General features: G+C 35.0%; 1 protein-coding gene across 8 annotated transcripts in view; it reads right to left on the bottom strand.

Annotated features, from left to right (window-relative positions):
• ATXN7L1 (ataxin 7 like 1) overlaps positions 1–16,132 on the bottom strand; it is a 241,256-nt gene that overhangs the window by 128,155 nt on the left and 96,969 nt on the right. The window contains exon 1 of one of the 8 annotated variants that reach the window (XM_074268388.1): positions 247–14,171. The exons of the other annotated variants lie outside the window; for them this stretch is intronic. The gene's annotated coding sequence lies outside the window, so the exon portion shown is untranslated. Of the gene's footprint in view, positions 1–246; positions 14,172–16,132 lie in introns of those variants that run through there. 8 annotated transcript variants of the gene reach the window in all.

Below are 16,132 nucleotides of genomic sequence, written 5' to 3'. Positions count from 1 at the left end.
ATATTTATCTCTGTAACTAGATCATTACTTCATTAAGAGTATTACTCATTTCTCCTCCTTTTAAAAAAATATTCCCCATAAAGAGTTATTTTCTGAATTCCAAATTTTAGATATATGGGAGGAAAACAAATCCCCCCCCTACCGATCTGTAAATTGGACAAAATATTTTAGAATGGAATTATTCTGAAACATCAATGGTATGTCCTTTTTGAAGGAATGAATACAATGAGTAAGTTAGCTACTCACCTTGTACTCTAACTGATGGAACTGATCCTTAAACTTCCAAGATATGCATTTAGTCTTGGTCCATTCCTGGGGATTTCCTCATTTCCCTCCTTATTTTGCTGTCATCTTTTGGAAAATGATACTTTGCTGGCTCTGTTTTCAGTGAATAGCAACAACATGGATCTTTTTGCAAGTTGTATTTATAAACTACATTAGAGGTTGCTTTCCTTGTTTCTCCCGGATAAAACATTAGTTTATCAAATTTTTCTTTATGTATTTTTCCAACATAAACTTTTATTCCATTTTGCTCATCTTTCCTCTATACTCTACTTCAGTTACTTCCATATCTAATATTTCCTATTAGCGAAGCAGTTCAGAGCAGGGTGGATGTGTAATTTAAAGAGGGCCACAGCTGCCTACCCGGAGTTCCCTCACTCCAGTATAGAGAATTTGATTAATCCTTTACACAGGAACCATTTTTCATGTCATGATTGAATCTCCTTTCATAACTCTTACTACATGCCAATTTATCCATAACACTCTTCTGATTCTTGTCATGAAAGTTATAAACTGTTTCTTTTTCAGTTTAAAATAATCTGCAAATTGATTAGCTTATCACTCCTCCCACTCATGCCATAAATCCATTCACTATGATCACAGAGAGTTATGTGTCCCCCCTTAAAAATATCTATACACTTCCTTAAACTATATCTGCAGGTCAGATTAGTAGTTGTCTTTGTGGGAAGTTCTGGAAGGATTCCCTTTAGACATAAGAAGCCAATTCTCTTTACTTCCTTCCAGTGTGAGCTCATCACCAAAGCTGGAATTATATTTCTGGAAAGTAGGTGACTATCCTGACAGAAAAGATTAGCTTTGAAGTTTGGGCTCCTTGCCTAAGGTCCACAGTAACATCTAATTTATTATATTCTCATTTCCCTATGTAAATGTCATTTGGAATCACAGCAAATAACTTTTTATGGAGCATAGCTTTTCTTAGGCTAGAAAATTTCAATCCAATCCTGACAGAGTACCTAAAGACTTCAACATAATATTGTAACCCAACGGGAAAAACTTTTGTAAACAAAGGCAGCAGCATGGTATAGTGGAAGGAATGTTGAATCTGGAGCCAGAGAATCTGGGTTCAAGCCCAGCTTGGCTATTTACCTCTCTCAGCCTTGGTTTCCTCATTTGTAAATTGAGGAGATTGGTTTAGATGACCTTTAAATGTCTTTTGAGCTATAATTTATGAACCTGCTATCTGGGATGTTTTCCTTGTAGTGTACACTCTTGTTCCCTTGGTGCTTATGTACTGTTTTCCCAAAGAAGTCAAGTCTTATTTCAGCTTTTCTATTCAGCAACCAGACAGGCATTCTTCTACTGGAGATTTAGCTTAAATGCTGCAAGGTGTGCTGATTACAACAGACTCCTGCTTGCTGTCCCTTATTCTGCAAGGAGCATATTAAGTGGGCAGTACTTTGATTCTCCTAATTTACTCATAGCTATAAAAAAATCAGAGAGCAAAAAGTCAATCTTGAGCAAAGCTTCCAGCTTGTTTTTCCATCTGTACAATTTCTCATAATTTTTACAAAATCCCACTATCCCAGTTCCATGAGACAAGGTCAAACACTTATACATTGACCAGTGCATTTTTAATCTTGGCAAGGAATGCAAAAGATGATGTCCTAGGACTTAAGTCCTGGCTCCATAAGATTAAACAGGGAGCAGTCATATTTTTGGCCTGCATGACCCAAATAATATCTTACTTTACTTTTGTTATAAAGCTAGTAAATAGAAAATCAATTTGAAGATGCAAATTCAAAGGAGAAAAAAGTCACCATTTGCATTTAATATTTTCAAATGATATGATGTACAAATGGGCTGTACCCTTTGCACAAAATGCTCATGCTCTATATAGTAACCTCTCCAAAGTAAATGTGTGGGCTTGAGAGAGTATATATAGCTGGCTCAGTTTCATAAGGAGTAAGCAAATCAAGCTGTTAATTTCATTTCATCATGAATGAAATTTAGAGATTATTTCAGAAGTTATGTGTACATATACATAAACAAAACAAAAATTTTTGTATACATATAGTCTACTTATTGAAGTATGTAGCTAACTCACAGCTATTTACAGAAGCTGATTATCCAAGCCCTTTACTTCTCTCCCTTTTGGTCATTTCACTGTTCACTAATATCACCACTATAGCACAAATAGGGAAAAAAAAATCAGATATAAACAAATCAATTTTGCTTCTTTTTAGCTTTAGTTGGATCACAGGTTCATAGATTTAGAATTGGAAATAATCTAGTTCAACTCCCAAATTTTGGGAAACTGGGAACTTATTGACTTGTCCAGGTTTGCATAGGTAGCAAAACCTGAATTCAAACTTAATTTTGTTATTGTTGTAGTTGAAGCTGTTTCAGTCATGGCTGAGTTTTCATGACCCCCTTTTGGGATTTTCTTGGCAGAAATACTGAAGTGGTTTGCCATTTCCTCCTGCAAGTTATTTTTCAGATGAAGAAACTGAGGCAAATAGGGTGAAGTGACTTGCCTAGGGTCACACAGCTAACAGATGTCTGAGATCAGATTTGAATATATAGCCTTTAAGACTCATTCTTTAAATTTATGCTCCTACAATACAATCAATGCAATATTATTCCCATTTTATAGGTAAGGTACAGATAATAAGTGACTTCCTATGGTCACATGGCTGGTAAAGTGGTAAAATTAGAACTTAAAACCAGATCTTCTAACTCTTAGGCTCCTTCTGTTTTTTCCACTGTAACAATCTATCACTAATATCTGTAGATTTTATTTAAAAAGTTGTATATTTCCCATTTTGTGTCACTGTAGCATCTTTTGGATAATGTCTTTTAGAAAATGTTAGAAATTGCCTCTTTTTATAGCAAAGAGAATAATGTTATATTCTAAAATTATAAGGGGTTTTAGGAGAACTCATCTTGTCCAAAAGGCTCATTTTATTATGAGAAAACCGAAACTGAAAAGGGGAAGTGATAATACCCAAGACCTTTGTATTAGGTGCTGCCATTTGGTATTCTGCTTTACTTAGGTTGACTTATTGGCTTACCTTGTTGATACAGAATAGCTGTTTTTACATGGTGGGGACTAAAGAACCAGAGCTTCAAGGAATCTCAGAGGCTATCTATTTCAATCCACCCATTAGAAAGAACTTCAAAGTTCATCTAGGCTTTTATAAATGAAGAACTGACTGAGGGACTAGAACTAGAGAGAGCAAGTGACTTGCTCCAACTTGTTTAAGTAGCAAATGGCAGATCCATAATGTGAACCAATGCTCCTAACATAAAATCCCATGTCATTTATATCTTTCACCCAAATCTTTAATTTAAAAAGAAAATTTTATCATGGGCCCAAATTTATTGGGGGGGGGGGTTACATTTAAGACTATTTTCTACTACCACAGAACAGAACAAAGCTAAAATGCCCATATCTGGTTATCAAATATGACTTTAGGGTTTTTGATTTTATAATCTGAGAGAATCAATCAATAATCAATCAAGTATTTATTAAGTATCTATTATGTTCTAGTACTTAGTGTTAAGCACTGAATCAGACATAAATATTTTACTCATGGTAATTTTATTATGGGAATACTTTCACAGGCAGGCAGGAAGTTTTTTCTGCTCACTGTACTCTCATGAACATTCAGGCATTTGTAGTCATGTGATAATAAGCTATTGGAAATGAAAGCTGATTAGAAAAATAGCAGCATCTTTTGAACCATAAATGGATTTAGTGACTTCGTCACTGAAAACTAGCAGTTTCAGTAGCTCTACTAATCTTGATTTTCTGTCTGTAAGTTTTCTTCCCCCTCCCTTTTTATAAGTTTTAATTGATATCCTCTATTTCTTATATCATCATAGTTATTCCAAGTATCTTTCCCTGTCCCCCTCCTAGAAAGTCATTTCATATAACAAATAGTACTTTTTGGAGAGGAAAAAGCCCATACATAGAAAATATCTGAAAATATATGCAGTATGTGAATTTCCCTCCTCATTGAAGGATTGGATCCAAAGTTTTCTATAACAATCAATATAACTCTTCGATATTTTAAACCCAGTAAGTAATATTGGCTTTTGTTAAGAAACTGATTTGATTAGTATCATTCTGTGGAACTACAGACATCAAATTTCTAGTTCTCAAGTATATGAGTCACTTCAAAATTCTGAAATGAGAGACAGACCAGACCGATCAGCAGTACACTCAGCAATTCTAAGAAAGTATTCCATGCATATAAATGGGGCAGAGGACAAAAGATTTTGGCAGTAGTCACAGTTCTTAAGGCTGGACCCACCCATCTGTGTCCTTTGTACCCACAAGAATGACAGTTCTACGGACATTCATTGAAGCTATGACAGTCCTGTTTTTGGACACAGGTATGCAGCCTCATTTATCTGTCTCTGACAGAGACAGTGCTGGAAAAGCCTCAGAAAGATGACAAATCACTTCTGATTTTGAAGGAGCTCTTCAGGTCCTGTGCATATTCATATTACTTGCTTCAGCCAGCTTTAAGGCAATATTTTGGCAATCACACTTCTACCTAGGGCCACCCTTTTTCCACTAGTAGATTTGAGGGACACTTAAAATCCAAGTACAAAATTCAGGTTAACTTGCGCAGACAGAGAGCAGTTCATGATTCATTCACTACAACATTAGCAGAGTACAGGTTGGCTCTAGCTAGTGTTCAATGACTTTTTCTGTTCTTCCCTACTCTCTCTTCATTGCGACTCTTCATAGATAACCATACAAATAATTTCCTGGAATTCTGATAATTGACTGTACTCAGTATCTTTCTGGCTCACTCCTACTCTTAACCAAACTAATTTGTGGCTTCCTCTGTGCCAGCTAGAGTTGGTGGACTCTGAAGAGCTTTTTTGGACAAAAGACGCACATTGTGCATCTGTCTTGTAAATTCCCCAACTTGCAATGTGCCCTCAGCTGAATTGCCCACTCAAGAGTTCCATCTCCATATTTTCTACCTGGAAATTCTAGCTGAAATTCAGTGGATGATACTCAATCTAGAATTTAAAACAAAAGTCAATTATAATGCTTTAATTTGATTCCACCTATTTATTTCAGGCTTTAGTCCTGATGTTCAAACCTTTAATTTTGTTCATTTGTTTTTAAATACTTCAGAGTTTTACTTTAACTTGCTCCATGCATGATCTGTTGGTTTTCTTCCCTACCTACAGAACTGGCTCCTTGTTTCTTTTCAGGATATTTCATTTCTGTCATTTTGATGGCATTTCCCTTTATCACACCTGCTGCCATTGTCTTTCTACCTCATTATCAAGATTGACTAAAATCTCTTCTTCTCCATGGTGGTGAAGCATATTTATAGCACTTCATGTATGCCAAAGTTTTTAAAATTAGTTATTTCTCATCACCACCTTATAATCATCACCAATTCCATTTTACAGATGAACCAATCAAGGAAGACAGAAACCACACTGAAGAGCATCACAGACGGCCAGCAGTCTCAAGCAGTCAGGTCTCCTGCATCCTAGTCCACTGCTTAGTCCCTTGAAAATCACTATGTACTCAAATTGCTTTTCCTCTTTCTCTAACTTATCAATGGTTTTGGAATGAGAGATGCTATCAAAATAAAGTTGTATTCGTGTCTATGTTTGTATTAGAATACTAACAAGCAAAGTAAGCTTTGCTCAGTGTACTGCTCAAACCATTTCATTAGTGTGTTTACATGAAATTTGTCCTCAGAATTTTTCTCTATACAATTCTCTCATCATACTAAATGACTAATCAGATTACAGGTCTGATTTATTTTAATGCAGATGACATTGAGCTGCCTATAGCAGCATATGAATGACCAAAACTTTGGTTTTGATCACCTTCAAGTCTGCAAATGAAAAGGCAGATCATATAATTTAATCACTTCTCCATAATGGAACCTGAAATGGTTTTTGAAATGCTATTGAAGAGGACTGGGATCATACAGAGGGTATGAAGGAAAGGATGAGAGTGAGAGAACTATTAATAATGTATAAGAAAATATGAGAATTAGAAACTAGAAAACATAGGGAGGATCCCCCCAATGGCAAATTCATTTTTCTACTGGGCAAATAATTTAAAATGGTTATGTATTTTTGTTCAGGGTTGCTAGTTAGGAATAATTATTTTGACCAAAGACAGTTGTCTACACTCTTAAAAGGCAACTCTGACGAGAACAGTTTCAGCTATTTCTCGGATAAATCTTTCTCCTTTAGAAATCTTGATGATGAAAAGTAGTACTGGTAGTGTGCTTGGGGATGAAAAAGTATGGTGTATGGACGTCAGATGTCAATGACATTTCCAGTATTTATAAGGAACAGATGCAAATCCATGAGGTCAAGTCTGGAAGAGCCAAACTTTTTTGTTGTTGGGAAAGACTCCCGGATTAAACCTCTAGGGATATTTTATCTTACCTAACTCTTAACTTGAATTATAGTCATTTGTTTACATCTCATCTGTTGTTTGTTTTCCCATGGCAGGAACATTTTTGTATCTTAGCACAGTGTCTTGAATATGTCAGATAGGTAATAAATTTGATGAATCAAATGATCAAGTAGTACTCTGTATTACAATCATTTGTGTATGTGTCATTTCCTCTTAACAGGCTGGAAACTCTAGCTAAACTAGAGCTAGCTAACCCCTAATGTTGTCTTGCCCTCTCCTAGTCCCAAACAGTTGCAGACAACATTATCCCCTACATAGAATGGACTCTCTCTAAATTTCTGTTTTCTGAAATCCTTCCCTTTTTTCTCTTCCATGTATCTTACCTCCCCACCTCCACAACATTCACAGAAATGATCCCTTCTTTTAAAATTGATCATGTCCCTTTGACTTCTCCTATGCACTGAATCATATTTTAATGTATGCTAAAGTTATTCTTATTTGTCTCTTTTATTCCTACTAAACTGTGAACTTTGGGGGGGGAAAGAATCCTCTCCTTCATCTATGTAATTCTAGCGCATACCATAGTACTTTGCCCAAAATTTAATGTTCTCTATTCTAGATAGAGAAAGATTGGAAGTTCAGCAGGAATTTTAAATAAATGATATAGGAATCATTGATAGAATTGATAGAAACATGGTACAATAAAAAAAGAAGGCATATTCCTAAGAAAGGAGAATTGGGTGCTAGTGTCAGTTCTATCAAAAGCCAGCTCTGTGACCATGGACAAATACCTGAACCTTCCAGGTCCTGATTTCCTCATGTAAAATGAGACATCAGATGTGATCATTGTTAAAGTCCTTTCTAGTCTTAATATTTTAGGCATGTTCTGAACAGGGTTAAAATAAGACAGATCACTTTGGATTTGCAATGCAGCATAGAAATCGTTCAGAGGATGTGGTGTTATCAGCTGCAATGCACCTGCTTATAAATCACTTCCCCACTGTCAAGAATCTAATGGACTCATAACCCATTTCCCCTTCCTTCCTCATCCTCCTTTCTAGTATCAGACAATCACTTATATTAAAAAAATGCTCTCTCTTGATCCTCATTGCCATGTGTTTACTGGTTTCATCAATTTACTACAGTCAGTCCCAAAATATAGATGTAAGCAAAATTTGCACTTGAAGCTTTTGAAGGAAAATAAAAAACTTTTTGAAATATTCACTAGAAACCCACATGCTCTGTAAAACTACTCTCTGGACCAGGATTTGACAAATAAACAGAAGAGGAAAATTATATTTGGGGTCAATGAGGAATTGTTATCAGTGGGGATTTCCCCTTTAATAGGTAAAGTTGAGAGCAGCTTGAAATAATTCAATATTCATAAATGGAAAGCAGAATGGCTTTTCTGTTCTGCCAAGAGCAATAGCTATTTATCACAGCAAATGACTGAAATAGTTGAATGTATGATGCTTTAACTCAGCATTGTAAATTACAGTATACAGAAGATTAAACTTAAACCTAATGCTACCCTTGAGCTTCAACAGCTGAGTCCTATAAATGGATACCCCTTAAAAGAAGAGATTCTTTTGCTGGTTACTATTTAAAAAGGCATCTCTATTAAAACCTTATCTGAAACAAATTACCAATTCTATTGCCTCTGTGTTGTCTCCTACATGAGTCACATCAATTAAAAGAGGGCTCCATTCGAGGGACAGTGTTGCACTTTTCTCAGCCTCTGCTAAGCTGATCTCACGAGCGATGCTACCCTGACTAGTAATGCCTGCAAAGGAGTCTACCACACACAGAATGAAATCACCTTCCAAACTTCTTAAAAGGCTTTTGTCCACGAAACTTCATGTTTTGATGCAGAATCAGTTAAGGCAGAGTTTAAGGAGATGCTTAGAATAACATGAGCCCAAACCCCAGAAAATTCCCCTAAAATCTTTTTTTTTTTTTTGGTTTCCTATTTTGTTTTTGTGACAATTAGAAACAAAGATTGGACTAGTATGGTCCAAGCTACAAAGTACCATGGAAACAGCACTGTCTTTGGAATCAGATGATGGGAGTTCAAACCCTGTCTCTGTCATTAACTACCTAATTAATTAGCTGATGACTTCAGTCATTTCCCCTTACCCCCTGGTTTTCTCTCCTGTGAAATGAGGGCATCTAAGTAGATGTTCTCCCAAGTCCCTTCCAGTTCTAAATCTATGAACCTGTGCCTTGATTGTCTCTGAGGTACAAGACCATAACCTACAGTACAGTATCAGTATTTTGGGTCATATTTTTAAATTCTGTTTTAATTTGATTTCTTATCTGTGGTCTGATTTCTTTTGGGGTTGATCAGGTTGCTTGGACAGGAAGCTAATTTGTATGACTTCCATCTTTTTCTATTTATCTGTTTGCTATCTATGTAAACAGAGGAAAGTTTTCATGCTTTGCCATCATCATTATCATTACTTTGTAGTTTTAAGAAAATCATAATGGATAGGCTTCAGGGATCACTAGAACACTAAACTAAAACTTAAGTTTTTCACCTTCCAAAAAACCCCCCCAAACCACAACAAGACACCAACAACAACCAAAAAACCAATTGTTTCAAATATGAATAAGTTATGCCAAGGCCAGGAATAGCTACTGGAGTCCTCCAGGGATCACCTTGTACCCTGCTTCCACCCCCACACTCTTTCTTCTGTTCTGCCAGTGCCCACTTGGGAAATCCTGTTGACCAGGTGAAGGAAAAGTACTTTTGGTGATTAGATTAGATAAGGGACCTTAGAAACCATTGAGCTTTATAGGTGAGGAAACTGACACCCACAGAGAAGATATAATTGCTCCAAGTTTAGAAAACAGGTACTTGGGGAGAGCTGGTCAGCCCAGGTCTTTGATTTCAGATCAGTGTTTTTTCCATATCATCAGGGTATCTATCTCTGAATGGTTTTCTTTCAATAGCGGGTTTCTGCATTTTATAACTTGGTCTCTGCCCTACAATTCAGAGATACAAACTCTTTTCTAAAGGAATTGTACCTTTTCAAAAAACAAACAAACAAACAAAAAAACCTACATTCCTATCACCTCTCTATTCAAAAACCTTCCATGGATCTCCATTGCCTATAAAATTATTAGACAGCTCAATCCTCTATAAGTGCCTCTGAGACAGTGACAGCTTTTGGGAAAGTAAATATTTTCTTCTTCAGAACCACTCTAATAGACATATTTCCTCTATGCTTCTGACAGCCCAGTACAACTTCAATCCCCAGCTAAATAATGCAATATTGAAAATATCAACAATTTAGAATTACTGGACACCACAACATCAAAGGCAGTAGTGAACAAATCATATTAGATAATCAGGTCTGCTATTTTTGGACAAAGGCAAAAACCAAAACAAAACACCAAACCTATGCAGGTGCATGTAAAGAATATAGGACAGAACTATTTCCATATTCCTCCTCCCACCTAGACTGTTTTTATTTACTTTTTTATTTTCTTAGAGAAGTGGCAGTATCTGACATTTTTAATGTTTCCCTTACCTTGATGGAAATATTCTTTAAAATAGACTTGAATAATCAGAACCACAAGGATTACACTCTTAAGTTAATAGTAAAATTTTAACTAAGATGGAGGAGTGGCAAAATAAATTTTTATTTCTTTCTTATTGGTATCATCAAGGACAACAGTCCATCTATTCATGACAAGTACCTATGACCTATAACAAGTACCTAACCCATCTAGGATGGGTTAACAACATCAGAGCTTATGAGGGATAATATACTGATGACTAGTTATTTTATAGCCATGACTAGGAAACAAACAAAATGAAGTTAGCCTCACAAAATAACAGGTAAGATCTGTAAATGCACCTCAGATACAGATCTGTAGTACATGGTTATAGTAAAAGAAAAGCTGGAATTTCCTACTTTATAAAGGTCGTTTCACTCATATGGAAATGGATCTATTATAGTGGAATAATCCGTTCACACTATCACTATTTCCTTGAAATTTAGCTCTCCTTATATATATTCATTTCTTGTATGATGCTAACATACAGAGTTCCTGTGATCAGCTTTCTATAAATAGTCCTATAGATTTGCAGTGGAAAACAAAAGGGAAGTTCTCTTATAAGTTGTTAATGAGTGCTGTGTCTAAGTCAGAAATTCACATCTCCCTTTAGTAAGTCCAGAACAAAACTCCCTACTTTATCCATGTTAGACACATTCTCAATTCTGGGCAGGTACCCTAGTTAAGCCTGAAGATGTTCCTTGATAAGTTATCTGTTTCAACTTTCTTATAATACTCCGCATATATGACTTTACTTTGCTGACTCAAATTCTACTTGCATCATACTTATTTGTTTAAATGTCATACTTTCCTGATTTAACTGTAAGCTACTTGAGGGGAAATGGCTGTTATTATTTTTTTAATTCCCAGTGCCTAGTCCAATGCCATGCACTTAAGAATTGTTTGCAGGGATAGCTAGGTGGTGCAATGGTTAGAGCACCAGTCCTGAAGTCAGGAGGACCTGAGTTCAAATCTGATCTCAGAAACTTAACACTTCTGAGCTGTGTGACCCTGAGCAAGTCATTTAATCCTAATTGCCTCAGGGAAAACAGTTATTTGCTGAATTTAGTTGTTACATAACAACAATGACTAAAACATGATAAACTATAGCTCAATTTATTCACTTTCTTCAGTTTATGTAGATAGAAGGATCTTCTAGGCTTCTTGAAATCTAAGACACCATGTTGGAAACAAGGACAAACTCCTTAATAATGTCTGTAGTCACAAATCATAGCACACATTTCCCTTGTCTCTGTGTGGAAGGGACTGATACTTTTATATTGGTCTCTTTGGCCATATTTGAAGACACAGATCATAATTCATGGTCAACTAGTAACTAAAGTTTCCTTCTTCAAAAAGGAATATTGTCTTAGATGTGGAAAATGGCTTACTGGCCAACAAGTAAACCAATATACATATCCATAAGACCTGGAACATAAGAACCTCTAAATAAAATTTTTCCCCCTTGTATTCATTCAAGTATCAGGCAATTATCTTTACCCAAGTGTGAAAATGAGGGCATTCAAAATTAACTTAAATGTCATACTTTTTAAAAGTCTATTAGTAATATAAAAGTAATAGTTACTTGCTCTTGGGCTGAACATAAAAATCAAAACAGTATAGCCGATTAAGACAGGCTATATCCTATATTTGGGGCTTTGGCTCTGAAGATCCAGAGAAGCTTCAAGTATTTGTTTTCACATAGGCAAGCATAAGTTTATTAAAAAATTAGACAAGAGACAACCATGCTAAGATTTTAAAGGATCTTAAATGTTTTTCCAGAATAGGATAGGATAGGGTAGGCTCTTATTTTGGAGGGAGTGGTAAATTTATTGGAATAGGGAACTACTAGTGAAGAAGCTCTACCTATTTAGATTTCTATTCCGTCTCTTAGGCACTAAGACATTAAGTAACCTTTGAATCCAGAACTTTCCTGATTAGGAGGATACTTTCCCTTTTTATTGACAAATTTTCTCCTCCAAAAGAGAAGAGTGTAAAAGTTATGTAATTATGGCTGCTTAGGAAAAGTTAACTCTTCCTTACTGATCAATCTATCAAGTGGAGATAACCTAAAAACCAGAGGTAAAGAAAATTTGAGTATTACCATCTCTTTTATAGTGATCTCCTTAATTTTTGCTTTATGTTCTTCCTGTCTCTTCATTATACTGCAGCAAAAAAAAATCCAAATGCATTGATTGTAATAAGTGGCTTACTCCTCTCTGTAAATCCTTGCCCTTGTCCTTCACCTCTGTTAAGAAGGTAAGGTTTGTAGTATAAATTAGAAAGGAATGAAAGAGAAATGAAGTCTTTCGACACTGACATCTTCTCATCTGCCACTGGGCTTTAGTTAATACGAAATGATTGCCCTGCAGGAGACACAGATGAAAACCAGCTTCCTGTCTCCAATATTACAAAGTATTGCTCTAGGAAAAATCAAATTGGAGGCTTGAGACAAAGAAAATTCAAACTCTTTTTCCATCCACTAACAGAGAAAATAACAAAGATTAGTATTTGTGATCTGGATTGTACCTTTGAGGAAACTATGGCTACGGCTACAAAAAGATAGAAAATAGGAAAGTTATAAATGTACTTTGAAGTGGATTAGAAAGTGATGTCATTTATCTGCAGATTTGCTCAGAATCTTTGGAATATGCTCAGTTGAAATCACATTCATTCATTTACTCACTCATACATTCAACCAATCCTATAAATATCTGCTAATCACCTACAACGTACCTGGCCTTTTAGTAGAATTAAACTTAAACAGTTTAACACTTAGTGTATATTTATGAGGCTATAACAACCCAAGAGTTAATCCTATACCCAGAGTAAATTCGCTTAAAAAAAAAAAAAGCAAGATAAAGTTTCTACATAAGCTCTCACCAAATAAATGTTGTTAATTAATGTCAACCAATGTTGTCAGCCTTTCTGAACAAGTAAGACAGAATTAATTTCTTTAATTATTTTATACTTTCATGGAGTGAAAAAGTCTTACAAAAGACAACCTAAAAAAAAAAAAAAAAAACAAACTCTCAAAAAACTGAAACCCAAACTCACCAAACCCCAGACTGTGATGATCAACAGCTCTGAAATGCAGAGCCCTGACAGGTCAATTAGCTGGCAAGTCATTATCAGTGGGAAGCTCAGTTTCAATGATTGGAAGGGATGATCTCAAACAGCCTCAAATACTTAGAGACAAACTGTTCTCTTTCCTTTGCAAAAGGTCATGACATGATGGATAAAGTAAAAAGAACAATTACAGAAAACATTTGTACTTCATTAGTTAGAATCATGAATGCTAGTAGATTAAATTGTTCTCAATCTCAGTTTGTATCCAACCAAATGTGACACAAATAACTATACCTCCAAATGCTCAGATGAAACAAAGGTGCCAGCTAGGGATGTTCTAGTCCTTGTGTGAAGCATAAACTATCACACATTTACTTTGTTGCTTAGCTTCTCTGCTATACCACAGTTCATTAAATTCTAGTGCATTGCCAACATCAAGCAAAACTCTAAGTACATTCAAAATATAATCTCTCACAGAAAAAAAAGAACACTTTTGGAGAGAAAGAAAAATGTTATATTTATCCATCAACTACCATACAACATTCAGTTCCGTAGTTCAAATTTTTCTTCTTCTGAAACATGGAATGATATTCTCTCCCAAGGGTGGGTATATAGGTTTAAGTATGGCTGAGAAATCATGAGGGTAGGAAATAAAAATAAGGATATTAACCTTGTCTACAGTTAATTATTCTTAATGAAGAGAATATGCCAAAATCTTCTCTGAAAACAGGAGTCCCATTCTTTCAAACTAAGCCAATTATTTTCAGGAAAGATTTTTTAAAAATACTAGATCATTTAGAAAATAAACTAATATTCTTCTATAAAATATTAATTTTCCAAAGGAATAGCAACTTTCAAGTGTTCTATATTTTTAGCTATTTATAAAGATCTCAAAAGCATGAAAAAAATCAGAGGAGGATTTTACAAAAAAAGAGAAAGAAAGAAAGAAAGGAAGAAAGGAAGGAAGGAAGGAAGGAAGGAAGGAAGGAAGGAAGGAAGGAAGGAAGGAAGGAAGGAAGGAAGGAAGGAAGGAAGGAAGGAAGGAAGGAAGGAAGGAAGGAAGAAAGGAAGGAAGGAAGGAAGGAAAAAGAAAACGGGGAAAAAAAAACCATGAAAAAGGAATTAACAACAATCTATCCAAAGGCCTGCATATTCTTATTTATACAATCTTTTATAAAATGGCCTATGCATGCGTCAAAGAAATCCTTGATGAAGATATGGGAAGAGGCAAGCTTATGTAGGTGATTTTCTGTCTTGTGTGTGAAAAAAAAATAACACTTTGTTAACTGTTTACAGCTTTTCAGAAAATCTTTAACATATCTAAGTAAAAATGAGCCATGAAGGCTTTCCTGAGACAATATGATTCTTATGTGACATCAAATCACATAAGACTTCATGACAGACCTAACTGGAGTGATCTTCTGAGTAATGAGAACAAACAAAATGATAAATTGGGAAATATATTTTTGTTCAATTGTTCACCAGTGTAATGGGAGATATTTTGTGTAAGGTCCAAAAGGGACAGATTTCCTATTAATAGTTGGATTCTCTAAACGTTTTTATTCACACCATACACATTGCTTTAAGTCAAACACACTGGTTTGAGCCCCAGAAGACCATCAAATCTCTTTGGAGAAATCCCGAATAATAAGAAAAAGATCAAAATAACAATACAAAACCAAAGTGGATGAAAAATGAATAGTCCAGATTATGGTGTGCATGTCAAATTAGTTCATCAATATGTGTAACTTGGAGAGATCATACATACATGAATAGGGCCTAGAATTTCATTACGAAGTGATCAGGCTATATTACATTCAGGAAATGTATATGGTTTTGATGATCTCTAATAGCCTTGTGCTATAAAGGCCAACGATTCTTTAACACCTGTATTCTTTCCATAATGCTACAGTTATAAATCATTTAATACAAAGATTTCTGAAGAATTAAAATTATAAGTAACAGAAAAAGCAATAAAAAGCATAGACTTTAATATATCAATAAATATAATGTATAAAAGAAGCAACAGAGGAGATATTATTTTGCTAGATATGATTTGAAATGTGGTAGGCCAGTCATGTAGTAAGAATCTGAGGTATAAGACAGATAGCTTTAGTAAAACAGTGGAATTCCTGAGATTCTCTAAGAAAAAGAAGAAGGCGTTTAGATATCTAGATCTTCAAGGAAGAATTTATAGGAGAAAGTGGATAATAACCACATAGGATGAACGGACTCAGAGGGAATGTGATCTAAACCAGGGCACAGAATATTTTCACTAGTGACGTCACAGATTCATCAAAGCATCAAAATATTTATAGAATACTTCTCTTTCTAGATGCACATACACATGAAACCTTATCTTATCTCTAGAAGAAGGCAAGCACAATACTTTTATTTTTAGGCATATGATATTCAATTTAATAAGATTATTTATTAGCACTGATGATAACATTGTAAACAGCATATTCTTCAGATTTTAAAAGCAAAAGCTAAAAAGATATGACATCTACATGATATAGTAAAGGAAGAAAGAGAAAACATATTAAGGCTAGGGTTCTTAACCCACTCTGTGTCATGGGCCCCTTTAATAATCTGAAGAAACCTATGGGACTAATCAGAATAATGTTGTTAAATAAAATACACAAATTATAGAGAAATCAATTATATAAAACTATAGTTGTCTAAGTATATATTCAAAAAAATTCAGTTTCAAGGTTAAGAATCTCTGCTAAGGTAGGACATCAAGACACTATCAGTAACTTTTAGTGTCTATTATTTTGATAAAATATTATGTGAAATTGCATAAAATATAATAAAGAAACTCACTACTCCCAGGGCTGAGAA

The sequence above is a fragment of the Sminthopsis crassicaudata genome, chromosome 5, assembly GCF_048593235.1.
Source record: "Sminthopsis crassicaudata isolate SCR6 chromosome 5, ASM4859323v1, whole genome shotgun sequence".
NCBI lineage: Eukaryota > Metazoa > Chordata > Mammalia > Dasyuromorphia > Dasyuridae > Sminthopsis > Sminthopsis crassicaudata.
The sequence above is the reverse complement of the archived record's forward strand: the minus strand, read 5'-3'. Positions and strand labels throughout refer to the sequence as shown.